Source organism: Lithobates pipiens, unplaced genomic scaffold (assembly GCF_037356315.1).
Source record: "Lithobates pipiens isolate NorthernLeopardFrog02 unplaced genomic scaffold, aLitPip1_a1.2 Scaffold_13, whole genome shotgun sequence".
Taxonomy (NCBI): Eukaryota; Metazoa; Chordata; class Amphibia; order Anura; family Ranidae; genus Lithobates; species Lithobates pipiens.
The window spans coordinates 462557073-462574006 of record NW_027507718.1 but is presented as its reverse complement, the minus strand read 5'-3'; the positions used below and the strand labels follow the sequence as shown (position 1 = coordinate 462574006).

General features: G+C 42.7%; 1 protein-coding gene across 2 annotated transcripts in view; it reads right to left on the bottom strand.

Moving 5' to 3' along the window:
* SORCS2 (sortilin related VPS10 domain containing receptor 2) overlaps positions 1-16934 on the bottom strand; it is a 1283650-nt gene that overhangs the window by 891195 nt on the left and 375521 nt on the right. The gene's annotated exons all lie outside the window — the stretch shown is intronic.

Sequence of the window (16934 nt, the reverse complement as noted above, 5' to 3'; positions counted from 1 at the left end):
ATCTCCGACCGTGTGTACAAGGGCTTAGTGTATAGTTTTAATAGTATTTTAAGACTGTGATTTCTAGTTTTCCCAATAAAAGTAATTAACATTGAAAAATCTTATTTTTTTCCTACTTTTACAAAGCAGATCAAAGTGTGCAACCTCTAAATATTACCCAAACTTCTTGAAATTTAGCATATATATATCTTTTACATCACTCAGACTCGGGGCGTAAGCAAAGTCTGCAAAAAAATTACATTTTATTTTTTTCCATTAGAAATTAAAACACCCTACTGTATATATAAATAGTTAGCTTTGCAAGAAGCTGCTGGCTTCTGTTTTTTTTAAATTGCAACAAAGGTCACTTTAAATGCAATTTCACATTCGCCTCCCCACCCCATATGTTATTGTCTTTGACCCATCTTTATTATAAAAGAGTATTTCAAGGAGAAAAAGAAAACAGCACAATCCAGCTTTTGGCCCGTTTCACATTTGTATCACTTTTTTGACTCCAGAAGAGGAGGTGAAATGTGTTTTCCACATTTAGTGATTTGCACAGTGTCCATGCTTGTTTTCAGCATGTTTTGTGGTTGACTCTGAGGTTAAAAGCAGAGCCTGCAGTAGCTGAGAAGCAGCTCAGAAATAAGCACTTGTTAAACAGATGTTTAAATTCTTCCATGCTCATCGGATTACATTCAGGAGGAATGTATTTATACGGGGTGCACAGAAGATTATTTTACCAACTCCATCTACAATCACTACTGTGTGGAGATAATTGCTAACCCAAACACGGTGTTATTCTATGGATTTACATTAAACGCTTGTTAAAAATGACCTTTTTATTATGTATCAGTTTATCAATGCCTTTGTGAGACTGTATTTATAGCTGTTACACAGAAACACAATAATGGATATTTAAAAAGAAAAAAAAAATAGCAGCTATAAAACTAGATTCATAGATATTGTTTGAAAGGGATTAATGAATTATTCCCCCTTGGAATACATTTTCAATGATAAATGCAGCCTAAAAGCAATAAAAGGTTTTGCCAGGAATTGTATTTGGGCTTTTTTTTTGTTCTCATATTTCCCCAATTTTCTCTTAAAAATACTGCAAGTCAGTTGGGATTCTGCAAAAATGTGAATTGTCATCTGGGATTCGGTCTACTTAGGTGTCCACTGAGGATTTCCCCCACATATATTTTCCCTTGTGGTTTGTATTGTATACTATATGACGTCTTCCTCTACATGCCTCTTACAACTTGCTTTATATACAGAGAGTAGAGGGAGATTTACTAAAACTGAAGCACTCATAATCTGGTGCAGCTGTGCATGGTAGCCAATCAGTTTCTAACATCAACTTGTTGAATTAAGGTTTGGCAATAAAACCTGGACGCTGATTGGTTTCTATGCAGAATTGCACCAGATTTTGCACTCTCCAGTTTAAGTAAATCTCCCCCTATGTATACTTGGCAACCTTCATAACTCCTAGCACAGGGTCCCTTTAAAGCTAATTTCCAGACACATCTAAGCCTCCATCTATCCATCCATCCATCTATCCCTCCCAACACGTTCCCACCTATTCAAAAAAAGGTTTTCTTAAAGAGCCCTTGACACCCTCATTCAAAGCCTAATGTCAGCCATAAACAGAAAATTCAGCACAGGGGATATAAATTACAGACAGCTTCTATGAATGGAACAGGGTCTGTGGATGAAGAATTCAGCACTATCAATTATTCAGTCCATCCTCCATTCTTAGATCCTGTTCCATTCTTAGAAACTTCCATAAATGTCAAAACTGATGGAAAAGAGGGGCATAGGCGTGTTTCCTTGATGAGAGCCTTTGACGGACCCTTACTTGTAATAACGCTTGTCACACTTTAATATCATGGCATCAGGGATGGGGGGGCATGTACGGAGGAAGATTACTACTAACAGAAGGAGAATCAGCACCATTGACACAGTCACATCCTACTGACTGTATGTTATGTTCCATGTTATTTTCCTGTTTTTGATTTTGGCTGCACTTAGGCTTTAACTTATCATGTTTCCCTCTCTGGCACTTTTTCCTGAAGTGGACATCGGTGATCCAACACTGCAGTTGGTGCCTGCCACTGATCAGTCCCCTTGTTGTGGCATCAACATGCAGTGAGGTTTTTTGGAGCCCTAGAGGATCCTGTCAGTGGATAGCCAATAGAAAGCATTCACCTCTGTAGACTGGAAGATAGAGGACTTTAGGTCCAACAACACACCTGACCATAGATTTGGGTATTTAGTAACATGATTATTTAAAAATTTTTATCACTGTATAAATTAATAATAAGAGGAGAAGGGCGATTTTGTAGGTGGAAGAGGGAGTGCATTAAAGAAACATGAATACGTAACCATAAGAAAGTAATGCATTGCCAAAGACAATATATTAACCAACAAGTGTTGGTTTTTGACAGTTCATTGCATACAAATATTCTAAATAAATAAAATATGGTAAAATTAAATGATACTGAACAATTACAACATATGAGTAATTACTCATTGGTTAATGGTTATAACGTGTGGTGATGGGGGACCAGTTTCATGAGTTTGAACACTGGTAGTCATTTATATTGTGTGCATTTCCTGTGGTTCAGAAATACAACTATGAAGAAATACAAAGCCCTCCAAAGAAACAAAATAGCTGGTGTAAAATGAGATGAACATGTTAGGTCTCAGTAATTTTTAAAAAGCAGCATGGTCATTATTTTTTAAAACATCCTAAGGAACATCATTAAAAAGCTGGCCTTTTCGGCAGCGCTTTGTAAACGAGCAGCTTGTCAAGAAACAACTGTTATAAAACTGACGTTATGCATGAAGTTTTCTGACTTTATCACACTGCAGGTATAGTAATTGGATCTGGAAGACAAACGAGATGACTGTGGAACACAACATTTTCTGCCCAGTGTAGAAAAATATTCAATATATAACTAGTGTGAAGAAGGGATTACAAGAGGTAAGGTCATATGCTGTAGACTAGTATAGTTATAGCTGCTGCTGTAGATTACGGTGGCAAGTATGGAGCTATCATGGTCCTGAATAGTTCCATGCTTTCTATATACAGTTGTGCTCATAAGTTTACATACCCTGGCAGAATTTATGATTTCTTGGCCATTTTTCTGGAGAATATGAATGATAACACAAAAACTTTTCCTTCACTCATGGTTAGTGTTTGGCTGAAGCCATTTATTATCAATCAATTGTGTTTACTCTTTTTAAATCATAATCACAACAGAAACTACCCAAATTACCCTGATCAAAAAGTTTACATACCTCAGTTCTTAACCTCCCTGGCGGTACGATTATTTCGGATTTTCGGTGCTAAAAGCGGTACCATTATTTTGCATGAAAATTTGGCGTTTTATATTGTAGTCCTGTAATTCTTAGGAATAACTCTCTTAAATCTGCCCAAACCAGAGTCTAGCAGACATCCCGGGTATGATAAAGTTTGAAAAATGAAATCATAAATTATAATATAATAAATAACTATAAATAATTGTACCAAATAATAATATAACAATAATAAAAATTATTCAATAATGTAATCAAATCAAAAACACTGAAATTTGCTCAGTTGCAGAATTGTCACTGTCATTACTTTTCAGTATTTGATGACGGATCTCCCCACAAATCACTATCGCTCAATTCTGCAAGTGATTACAATTTATTATCGCTGTTTTCTAGCTAGTCTAAAACCATTTTTGATGTAAAATGACAGTTTGGTTGCTATGGACAATCTCCAGTTTCCAGGCATAAAGAACAGTTTTTATTATATAAAACTGCATGCAGGGCACTGGACAGACCACTAGGGACAAAGGGGATGTGAAATATTTACATACAGCAATGTAATCTGTAAGATTACATTATACTATATGTATACTGTCTGTTTCACTTTTTTAATTTGGCGCCATTCTCTGTCCCCATGCGTCGCAACGCTCGCAGGGCACGGAGATCGGCTCCGTGATAGATCGAGCGAGGCACGGCTCGCTCGTACAGCGGGGAGACAACGCTGGATCCGAGGGAGAAGGTAAATAAACCTCCTCCTGGATCCAGCGATGCAGTCCTGAGTCTGGCTCGGGATTACCGCTAATGGTACAAAAATTCCACCCCGAGCCAGACTCGGAAAGACCGTCAGGGGGGTTAATACCATGTATTACCCCCTTTAACATCAATGGCAACTTGTCTTTTGTGGTATTTGTGGATGAGGCTCTTTATCTTCTCAGATGGTAAAGCTGTCCATTCCTCTTGGCAAAAAGCCTCCCATTCCTGTAAATTCTTGGGCCGTCTTGCATGAACTGCATGTTTGAGATCTCCCCATAGTGGCTCAATGATATTGAGGTCAGGAGACTGAGATGGCCACTCCAGAACCTTCACTTTATACTGCTCTAGCCAATGACAGGTCAACTTGGCCTTGTGTTTTGGATCATTATCGTGTTGGCATGTCAAAGTACGTCCCATGCGCAGCTTCCTGGCTGATGAATGCAAATGTTCCTCCAGTATTTTTTGATAATATACTGGATTCGTCTTGCCATCCATTTTAACCAAATTTCCTGTGACTGTAGCTCACACATCCCCAAAACATCAGTGATCCACCTCCGTACTTTTCATCATAGGCCTTGTTGACTCCTCTCCAAATGTAGCGTTTATGGTTGTGGCCAAAAAGCTAAATTGTGGTCTCATCACTCCAAATTACTTTGTGCCCGAAGATTTGAGGCTTGTCTCTGTGCTGTTTGGCATATTGTAAGCAGGATATTCTGTGGCATTTGCGTAGTAATGGCTTTCTGCTGGTGACTCGACCATGTAGCCCATCTTTCTTCAAGTGTCTCCTTATTGTGCATCTTGAAACAGCCACACCACATGTTTTCAGAGAGTCCTATATTTCACCTGAAGTTATTTGTGGGTTTTTCTTTGCTTCCCGAACAATTTTTCCTGGCTGTTGTGGATGAAATCTTAGTTGGTCTACCTGACCGTGGTTTGGTTTAAACAGGACCCCTCATTTTCCACTTCTTAATTAGAGTTTGAACACTGTCTCTCTCTTGTTTTATACAGTTCAACTACCTTTTCCCACAGATCCTTTGACAATTCTTTTGCTTTTCCCATGACTTAGAATCCAGAAACGTCAGTGCAGCACTGGATGAAAGATCGAGGGTCTGTCAGGAGTCCAGAAACGCACTGAGCTCTTATACACACACACGAATTACAAGCAAACATATCACAGGTGATAAGGGTTACTTTTAATAGCCATTCCAAGCCCTTTGTGTCAACTTGTGTGCATGTTATTAGGTCAAAATCACCAGGGTATGTAAACGTTTAATCAGGGTCGTTTGGGTTTCTGTTGCCAATATGATTTAAAAATCATAAACACAGTTGATTGATAATAAATGGCTTCAACCAAACACTAGCCATGAGTGAAAGAAATGTTTTTGTGTTATCATTCATATTGTTTGTAAAATGGCCAAGAAATCATAAATTATGCCAGGGTATGTACACTTATGAACACAACTGTATAGATAAATCACAGGCTGACATGGACATCTCCTCCATTTTCTTTACACTAAGAGCCCATTCACACAGGGGCAACTCCTGATCCGACTTCAGGTCGCCCCTAGTCGCCTCAGGTCGCCTCAGGTCGGACAACATTTAAAAATCAATGTAAGTGAATGAGAGCCGTGTTAATGCACACTACTGAAGTCGCTCCGACTTCAAAAAAGGTTCCTGTACTACTTCTATCCGACTTGTAGGCGACCGGTACCCATTGATTTCAATGGAGGTCGCCTCCAAGTCGGATCTCTGTCTATACGGAGGCGACTTTGACAGAATTATCAGCTCTCAAGAGGGAACTCCACGGCAAATTTCTGAAAAAAATTTGGCGTGGGTTCCCCCTCCGAGAGCATACCAGGCCCTTAGGTCTGGTATGGATTCCAAGGGGAACCCCCTACGCCGAAAAAACGGCGTGGGGGTCCCCCCCAGATCCACACCAGACCCTTATCCGAGCACGCTACCCGGCCGGCCAGGAAAGGGGGTGGGGACGAGCGGGCGGCCCCCCCCCTCCTGAGCCGTACCAGGCCGCGTGCCCTCAACATGGGGGGGTGCCTTGGGGGAGGGGGGGCGTGCGGCCCCCCCACCCCAAAGCACCTTGTCCCCATGTTGATGAGGACAAGGGCCTCTTCCCGACAACCCTGGCCGTTGGTTGTCGGGGTCTGCGGGCGGGGGGCTTATCGGAATCCGGGAGCCCCCTTTAATAAGGGGGCCCCCGGATACCGGCCCCCCACCCTATGTGAATGAGTATGGGGTACAATGTACCCCTACCCATTCACCTGTGAAATAAAGTACAATAAAACACACAACACAGAGAAAAAGTATTTTATTGCACAGCCGGGGGTCTTCCGTCTTCGGGGGTCTTCTCGCCGGACTCCTCCGCTATGTGTGTGTAGCTCTTTTGCCAGCGGAGGAGTCCGGCTTTCTTCCTCCCCGCCGCCGGCCTCTTCTCCCGACTTCGGGGGTCTTGTCCCCCTCTTCGGTTCTTCTGCCGGGCCACCGCGCCTGGTCCGGTGGCCCGGTCTTCTGTCGCCGTCTTCCGTTCTTCTGTCGCCGCCTTCGGTTCTTCTGCCGGGCCACCGCGCCTTCTTATAGCTCTTTTACAGGCGGTGGCCCGGTCTTCCGTCGCCGCCGCCGCCGCCTTCCGTTCTTCTCCTTCTTCTTCTCCTGGAGATGTTGACTCGACGAGCTCTCCGGCCACAATGCCAGGGACGCGCTCCGCTGCCTCTTATATAGGGACAATGGGGCGGTGTCACATGGGTTGATGTCACATGGGTTGGTCACATGGGTTGATGTCACATGGTAAGGGGGCGGGGTCACCATGTGACATCAACCCATGTGACCAACCCATGTGACATCAACCCATGTGACACCGCCCCATTGTCCCTATATAAGAGGCAGCGGAGCGCGTCCCTGGCATTGTGGCCGGAGAGCTCGTCGAGTCAACATCTCCAGGAGAAGAAGAAGGAGAAGAACGGAAGGCGGCGGCGGCGGCGACGGAAGACCGGGCCACCGCCTGTAAAAGAGCTATAAGAAGGCGCGGTGGCCCGGCAGAAGAACCGAAGGCGGCGACAGAAGAACGGAAGACGGCGACAGAAGACCGGGCCACCGGACCAGGCGCGGTGGCCCGGCAGAAGAACCGAAGAGGGGGACAAGACCCCCGAAGTCGGGAGAAGAGGCCGGCGGCGGGGAGGAAGAAAGCCGGACTCCTCCGCTGGCAAAAGAGCTACACACACATAGCGGAGGAGTCCGGCGAGAAGACCCCCGAAGACGGAAGACCCCCGGCTGTGCAATAAAATACTTTTTCTCTGTGTTGTGTGTTTTATTGTACTTTATTTCACAGGTGAATGGGTAGGGGTACATTGTACCCCATACTCATTCACATAGGGTGGGGGGCCGGTATCCGGGGGCCCCCTTATTAAAGGGGGCTCCCGGATTCCGATAAGCCCCCCGCCCGCAGACCCCGACAACCAACGGCCAGGGTTGTCGGGAAGAGGCCCTTGTCCTCATCAACATGGGGACAAGGTGCTTTGGGGTGGGGGGGGCCGCACGCCCCCCTCCCCCAAGGCACCCCCCCATGTTGAGGGCACGCGGCCTGGTACGGCTCAGGAGGGGGGGGGCCGCCCGCTCGTCCCCACCCCCTTTCCTAGCCGGCCGGGTAGCGTGCTCGGATAAGGGTCTGGGGGGGACCCCCACGCCGTTTTTTCGGCGTAGGGGGTTCCCCTTGGAATCCATACCAGACCTAAGGACCTGGTATGCTCTCGGAGGGGGAACCCACGCCAAATTTTTTTCAGAAATTTGCCGTGGAGTTTCCCCTTGAGCTCATTCTCTGCTTGGCCGCGGCAAAAGTCGCCTGGCCTGGGGCGACTTGTAAGTCGTCCCAAGTCGCGCTTGAAGTCATCACAAGTCGTTTTGAAGTCGTCCCAAGTCGCCGCTGTCAAGTCGTGTCCAAGTAGCCTGATCAAGTCGCCTACAAGTCGTGTTGCCCCTGTGTGAATGGGCTCTAAAAGGTGTACATATCTGCTCTCCACAATGCACAACGTTACCGTGGCCTGAATTCTAAGGCCCATTCATAAAATTCAGGCCACATTGGGCAGAATAAAGCGGTAGTAAACCACATGAAAAAATGTAAAAAAATGTGCCAGGCAGTTTAAGTCATAAAGTGCTAGTATGCATTGCATCACAGACTTACCTGAAAACTAAGCCCTCCAGCGGTATGCTGTCACCAGTGAAGGTCTTGCTTCCGGGTTGGAGGGCTTTGGCAAAAGGAATAACTGAGCCTGCAGTAACATCACTTATAAAACGGTTCTGAAGGAATTGCCGTTCCTTCAGAGCGCATGCGCCATTGATATCCCCGGCTGCATCTACAGTGAATATCTCTTACACTGTGCACGATTAAGAGATCTGTACTATACCTATAGGTAAGCCTATAATAAGGTGTACCTATAGGTAAAAATCAGACAAGGGGTTTACTCCCACTTTAACGCAGTAGAGAATTCTATGATAGTTGCATGATTTTGAGAAGTAATGCGACTGCACTCCTCCACAATTTTCTTTGTTGTTTCAATAAAATTGTATTGAACAAGTTTTGTGTAATCCGAGTACAAAAGCAAACAGATTTAAATTGTACAACAGTACACATAGGGTACAATAAAAAAGTACATACATATTATGAGTACGTTGAATTGCTGTACATGGCCATACTGCGGCATGAATGGTGTGCATTTCATTCAGATGGGGCTCTACATATTGTAAATACCCCCAGGGGGTGTAACGGCATTTGAAGTAGAGTTTGCCTGTCAAAATGTGAGTGTTACATTGTAGGAGATCTTTATCGAGGAAACATCTCTAAAACCTTAACCAAGACCAGAATGATGTGTACTGCAATAGTAATGGACCCCCAAAATACAAATAACCTAAGAGAAAAGAAGTGTGCAGAGGTGGGGAGAGTGGGGAGGGTTATAGTTGGGACAATCATTTGTTCTTTCCCCCTTATTAGTACTGTATATATTTATTCTAAAATATACATAGTTGTAATTATGGATAGAGTGGAGAAGAATTTATATTGCTGTCTGCGTGTTCACAGGAAATATTTCCTGTCACTTCTTGTCTATTTGATGGATGCAAAATAAAAGAGAGACGGAGAGGAAGCTTCCATAACAGGGTACAAGTAACAGAAACATTTTTGTAGGATGGGGAAGGGTTAGAATCTGTGGCAGGTTTGATTGCTTTTTGTGTTCTTATTAGAGAGAAGTCCATTGTAGCAGGGTGTCCCCATGCTACTCTGTAAAATGGTGGTTTAAGCCAGATTTTGGGAGAAGCAGGCACACTAATGGCTTGGGTGTGTGTTGGCTTCATATTAGAGTCAGAGATAGAGTTCAGGGCCCTGCCTTCCTGATGAAAGTCAGTGTGTGTGATGGGAGCCATGTGAGATGCTGCCGGGCATCTAAGTCCAGGAGAAACAGAAGCAGCAAGGAAGCCTGAGAGAAAGTCCAGGAGGAACAAGAGCAGGTAGGAAGCTGGAACGATAGAAGCAGAGCTAAAATACAGCGTGTGCAAATACCACTGGGATGTGTTTGATGGTCAGGAAGACCAAAAGGTTTTTGATGGTCAGGAAGATCCCGCAGAGGTAGTCAGAGCAGTAAAGCTGGTACAAGAGAGCCAGGGGGCTGAATGTTATGTCTTTGCAGTGATGGTGAGAACCCTCCATGGGAAGACTTATCTGTGTGAACTTTGACTTGCGTTGGCTGCCATGCCCTAGAATGCAGTTTTGGACTGGCGCAACTCATTATAAACGCACCTACCACTTGGATTTAATCACCCTAATCTCACACCATTAACTTCCTATCAAGGTATCAAGTATTCAAACAGGAAACTCAGCAAACACTATTATTTTCAAGACAAAGAAAACATTTACAGCCTGACAAAGTTTCCAAGCAGTCCCAACATTATACAAAAAAAAAGCTAGATTTGGGCTTCAATGGAATACCAGAATGTGTGTAATTTTTGCTTTGTTTGACTTTCAGTAATATAAATATACATACGTATTCACCTTGATATTTGTTTTGCTGGTATTTAGTCTGTAAAACAGATAAATATACCAATATACCAAAATAAAAAATGTTCAACAAGCCATATGGTTTAGCCATCCAAGGAACATTATTGAAGAATTGATGATGTCAAAATTTGGGTAGACCAACACAGGGTTCCCTCAATCAAGTTACAAAAGACTGTTGGCCTAATGAAGTGGAGCCCATTGTACCCCAAAATGTTGCTTGTATTTGTTTCAGTCCTTCAATAAAGTTCCTTGAATAAAGACTCCAGGGGGTTGATTTTCTAAAACTGGAGGGTGCAAAATCTGGTCAATCAGCTTACAGGTTTATTGCCAAAGTTTAACTGAACAAGCTGACGTTAGAAGCGCATTAGATACCACCCACAGTTGCACCAGATTTTGCACTCTCCCATATTAGTAAATAAACCCTTGTGTGTTCTGGCGATATATATACCACCTTAGGTTTCGTCACCTCATGGTTTACTCAGCTAACTATGTGATTGCACTTTTTTGGCCCTCTGTAGCTGCTGCTCAGCATATGCATTTGTCAGTTAGCTTATTTTAATGCCTGCGCTTAAATGACCATAAAAATTGAAAACTTTATAAAGTTAATATACTGTCCGTAATAATAGTATATGGATTTCTTTGTCATTCTCATGCTCCTTTATTTATATTTTTCCCCACATGCCCATGCAGAACACGTTGCTAACGATTATGCTTTCTCCTGTTATCTCTTCTTTAAAAACAGGAAAACTGTTACTGCAATTGCTAAAACACTCATGTCTATAATTTACTCCAGCTCACCATTAGGTTTGCTATCAGTAATTGCGTTGGCTTGTTTTTATTACAGGATTTAAATAGTGGCAACAGTTTGTGTGGTGCTTTTCAAAATGAAGTGAGAAAGTACAGTTTCGAGGCAATTTAATACAAGAGGGTTAGGAGGGCCCTGCTCGTCAGAGCTAACAATCTAAACAGAGAATCAACTGATAAGAAAAGTAATATATTTGGAGGATGAGTTGTTCCAGTTGTTTGCAATAGGTTAGATAGTTGTTTAACACAGGGCTTTTTTTCTCAGAGAATAGGTGCAGGAACCCCCCTTGTCTCTGCCCCCTACCCACCTCTGAGCACCGTCCCTCGGTTCCACCCTGTACCCACCTCACAGTACTGCCCCTTTTAGAGAATACAGAACCAAGTATCATTTTGTGGCACTAAATAATTTATATGGAATTTGTTACTAATAGCAAAAAAAGCAGTAGAGTAGATCCCCTGCCCCAGCAACAATAGATCCCCCCACACACCAATAAACTCCCCCAACTACAGTAGACTCCACCCCAGCAACAATATATCCCCTTTTTATTTATTTGTTTGTCTGCGAGCTGGTCGGTAAGTTGTGCCGCGTACACGCGATCAGATTTTCCGATGGGAAATGTTGGATGTGAGCTTGTTGGTGGTAAGTCCGACCGTGTGTATACTCCATCGGACAACTGTTGTCGGACTTTCGGCCAACAAATGTTGGCTAGCAGGTTCTCAAATTTTCCACCAACAAATGTTTGTTGTCAGACTTTCTAATCGTGTGTACACAAGTCTGTCGTACAAAAGTCCATGCATGATCGGAATCAAGTACGAGCCGGAATCACTAGGTCTTGTAAAACTAGCTTTCGTAATGGAGATATTACGTATGTCTTGTACGTCACTATGCTCGTAATTGTTGGCCAACATTTGTGTGATGCAAGACAACTTTGAGCCATTACCCTTTGAACAAAAATCCATGGTTTTGTTGTCAAAAAGTCTAAGATTGGCTTTTTCCTTGGATTTATCCTTGGCCTTGTTTATACCTTATGTTGCCCTCCAATGCTGCTTACTGCGATGGTCAGCTATAGATGGGGGCAGGGGCGCTTTTTTTGTATCACTGTGTATTGGTCAGGCAATGCACTGACACCTTTGGAGCCATTGAGCTATATGCTGGGTGCTCAGTGTGCTCCCGTACCTTTAAAAAGGAATGGGCTCCCCTTCAGTCCACCTGCTCTCACCTATCCACCAGAATGCATGTGCCTCCACTGTGGGGACACTTATGAGCTAGTGTTAGGGACCACAGATACCAGGGTGCCGTGGCGAGGCTCTGTGGCTTACGCATGTATTTGCAAATGTGTGCAGATTAAACCCCTGTTTTTAAAGCGGTTGTATAGCGTTTTTTTTTTTACTTTTAGCTACAGGTGAGCCTATAATAAAGCTTACCTGTAGGTAAAAAAAATATCTCCTAAACCTGTATGGTTTAGGAGATATTCCCCTCGCAGTGAGCCGCTGACTGCAGTGGTGCATGCGCACAGGGCATTGTCGGCTGAAAACCCGACAGACGCTGGACTTTGCTGGAAAGAAATCGTGGCTCCGGCCACTCACAGTGCCAGAGCCGCGATACCCAGAAGACACGCTGAGGGAACATGTCAGCTCCCTCAGCGTGGATTGGGTGAGATGTCGGGAGCTCGTTCTAAGGTAAGTATTTCATAATGAGCTAGTATGCAGTTCAACTCTTCTGGAAAGGCTGCCCACAAGGTTTAGGAATGTGATTATGGGAATGTTTGACCATTCTTTCAGACGCACAATTGTGAGGTCAGGCACTGATGTGGACGAGAAGACCTGGCTCGCAGTCTCTGCTCTAATTCATCCCAAAAGTGTTCTATCTGGCCAAACTTGCTTATCATTGTCCTTATGGACCTTGCTTTGGGCACTGGTCCATCTCATTTGGTGGAGGGGGGATTATGGTGTGGAGGTGATTTTAAGGGGTTGGGCTTGGCCTCTTAGTTCCAGGGAAGGGAACTCTTAAGGCGTCAGCATATCAAGACATTTTGGACGATTTCATGCTCCCAAATTTGGGGGAACAGTTTGGGGATGGCCCCTTCCTGCTCCAACATGACACCACACCAGTCACAAAGCAATGTCCATAAAAACATGGATGAGCAAGTTTGGGGTGGAGAAACTTGACTGACCTGCACAGAGTCCTGACCTCAACCCGATAAAACACCTGTGGGATGAATTAGCGTGGGACTTCTCGTCCAACATCAGTGCCTGACCTCACAAATGCGCTTCTGGAAGAATGGTCAAACATTCCCATAGACACGCTCCTAAACCTTGTGGACAGAAGAGTTGAAGGTGTTATAGCCGCAAAGGGTGGGCCAGTTCAATATTGAACCCTACGGACTAAGACTGGGATTCTATTAAAATTCATGTGCGTGTAAAGGAGTGTTTCTCAACTCCAGTCCTGAAGGCACCCCAACAGGTCATGTAAACAGCAGAGTAGCTTTGTTTTATCTCCACTTTGTGGAGAAACAAGTACAATGAACATAAGGGAGCAGATGGGTGAGCTTGTGCAAACACTAAGCACCAGGTGCAATAGGAACTATAGGGATGCAGGTAGCGCTCTTGGAGGAAGGGGACTACTGTATCTATACAATAATAATGTGGCCCCATACTGTTCCTGTTATCCAACATGAACCTTACTTTGTACTGAGTATGGGTTTTCTTTAAAAGAGAGAAACATAAAAATTAGGGTTGCACCGATACTAGTATCGATATCGGTGCCGATACCAAGTATTTGCACAAGTATCGGTACTCGGGCAAATTCACAGATACTTTCAGGCTCGGTTCTTTGAGCTGTCAGTGGGTCTCCCCTGTTGACAGCTGAAGTGTTAAAGAAGTTCGGTAACTGGAGCTGTCAGAAAAAAAAGAAAAGCAGCCAGCAATGTTTATTAACACTAAAATAAAAAGAAACATTGTTTATTTTTGTATCTTTCTGTTTCTTCATCTGCAGATCAAAGGGATGAGCAAATGCTCCTCTGTTTAACCCCTTATCAACCCTTAATTTACTCTAATCAGCCTTAATTAACTCCCCATTCTCCTCCATTTAATTATTATTTTCCTGCTTTTTTTTTTTTTATAAACGATAAACAATTAAAACTTTTTTGTTTGCTTTGTTAGTGAATATTTTTACACATATATCTTAACATATATTTACACATTCCACATTGAAAAAAGCGCAAAATAAAAAAAAAATGTATTTCATTTGGAAATAATGTTTTAATGCTTTGGTACAAGGTATTGAAAAGTTATTTCCAAATGAAATACATTTTTTTTATTTTTTTATTTTGCGCTTTTTCAATGTGAAATGTGTAAATATATGTTAATATATATATAAAAAAAAAAAGCAGGAAAATAATAATTAAATGGAGGAGAATGTGTAAAAATATATAAGTAAATATAAAATGGTACAGTTCTGACAGCTGAAGTGAAAACTAAACAGCTGCGGTAGGTATCGGTAATTGGTATCGGTGGGGAAAAAAAAAAAAAATGGTATTGGTGCATCCCTAATAAAAATGCTTTTTATCAAGATTCTGCTCAACATGTCCATAGGTTCATTTGCAGGGACAATAAATTTCAGCACTTTTTGGTGGAACTTTCCAGTAACATTGTTTCCTCTGTAATAGTGTGCCAGGTCTATGTAACTATGTAGGTCATTGTCTCTGAGGGAACAATAAGCCTGGAAAAGGCTCGCTGAAGCTTTTACAAATGGCAATCATTGTGCCCACTATTGTAATTTCCTAACAGAATGTCCTCACTGAGATTTCAACTCCGATTCTTCATGGCACATTTAAAGAACTTTTCCAAAGTTAATACAGAAAGTAAGATCAAATCTGAGAAGATGTGTATTTCAAAAAGAGCCCATCCACTATTTATAATGATATATTAAAATATCTTGAAACGTTCCAATGGGGAATTGATGAATTCTAGCACGTAAAAACCAAATTTCATATATATATTTTTTTCTCTATGACAGTTTGGAAAATGAAAAAATCTTTCATGGCTGTAAAAGGATTTTGGATTTATTTTAGTGCTTATCATGCCACAGTAGTGTGGGTATAGTTATAGAGGTAGGATTGGCTGCTGCCCAAGATGGTGGAGAGAAGTTGGCTCAATGTCCCTAAGAAAAACTCATCTCTGCGACAACTAACAACTAAAGCAGGATTGTATGTTACTTTTGTTTTCTTTTTTTTGATAATAATGTATTTATAGAGTCATATTATTCTACATTGAATGAAAAGGACTAAAGTACGGTACTGTCCAAGGTACACAAATCAAACATACAGACAAAGTAAACTCCAAACGGAGTCAAATAGCACAGTAAAACCCGAGTATAGCATTCCATTGCAGTTGCCAAAGAAATACAGCAAAACCTTGGATTGAGAGTAACTTGGTTTGAGAGCATTTTGCAAGACAAGCAACATTTTTTAATACATTTTGGCTTGATATACAAGCGATGTCTTGATATACAAGTAGTGTCACGTCACAACTGAGTATAAAAGAGAAGAGAGGCGCCTCTAGTGTAGAAATATGGTTACATTTAAAGAGAAAGTAAAGCGTAAAAAAAAAAAAAATTCACCCTGCAAGGCAAAGTCATAATGAGCTAGTATGCATAGCCAGGGCCGTCGTTAATATTGATTGGACCCCCCCCCCCACCCATGCAGTTTTGCTCTCCACATGCTCTGAGACATACAATAGCAGCTAGACTCAAAATCAGTTTATTGAATCAGATCAGGCGGCTATTGCGATTGGTTGCCAGAGTTTACAGTGTATCATTACCGCTCACTGACTGGTTGCTAGAGGTTACAGCACACATTACAGCTCACTGATTAGTTGCTAGAGGTTACAGCACATGATTTCTGCTTGTTGAGATTACTGTACAGTAATACTGCTCACTGATTCGTTGCTAGGTTACAGCACATCATCTCCTCACTCCAGGAGCCATGCTATACATATGAATGCCGCCTTTATTTACATATCTATGCAGCTCTTTACATATGAATGCTGCTGCTATTTACATATGAATGCTGGTTATTTACATGTAAACACAGGTCTGCAGGTGAGTCATCTGTACACAACAATAGGGCAGAGCTGGGCAGCATTAGTAGCAGCACTTCACACTGAGATATCAGGACAAAGCAAGAGACAAGAAAATTTAAACCGGGATAGTTGGCAAGTATGAGGCAGCTGCTTTGGGCCCCACAACAATGACAGGGCCAAATGTGTGTTTGTGCTCTGGGCTGCACACTCTAATGCAATAGGTTGCGCACACCAATGTTAGGTAGGGAAGGAAAAATGGAAAAGTTAAAGGAAAAAGGAAGCAAAAAAGTAGAAGGGAATAAGATGCAAGAAGGAAAGAAGGGGGAAAGATAAAGACAACAGGAGAGCCTGGGAGTAGGATCTGATTTGTGTGGGGTCACTTTACATTGTTACCAAAAATGTTCTGACTTTAGGAAAAATGCAAAAATAACAACACATAACTTGTTAAGGCTCCATGCACACTAGTGTTTTTTTATAAGCTCAAAAAATGCTGGGTGAAAAACGCTGATAATAGCATTTTTGTGCCGGCTTCTAGTAGCAATCTAGTAGCTTTTAGGAGTGTTAGCGTTTTATTTGTTTTTAAAGTATGCGAAGAAGGAAACTGCTTGAAAAAAGGTGATAGCAGAGGCAGACTGACAACTCATGGAGCCCCCGGGCAATAGAAGATTATGGGGCCCCCGGGCAATAGGAGAAGATTATGGGGCCCCCGGGCAATAGGAGATTATGGGGCCCCGGGCAATAGGAGAAGATTATGGGGCCCCTGGGCAATAGGAGATTATGGGGACCCCAGACAATAGATTATGGGACCACACAGTATACACACAGATACAGTATACACACACAGACACACAATATACACACACAGTATACACACACAGAATACACATTCACACACTGAAAAGGTACTGGAGAGGCGGGGCAGCTATAATCTTGGGATTTATAG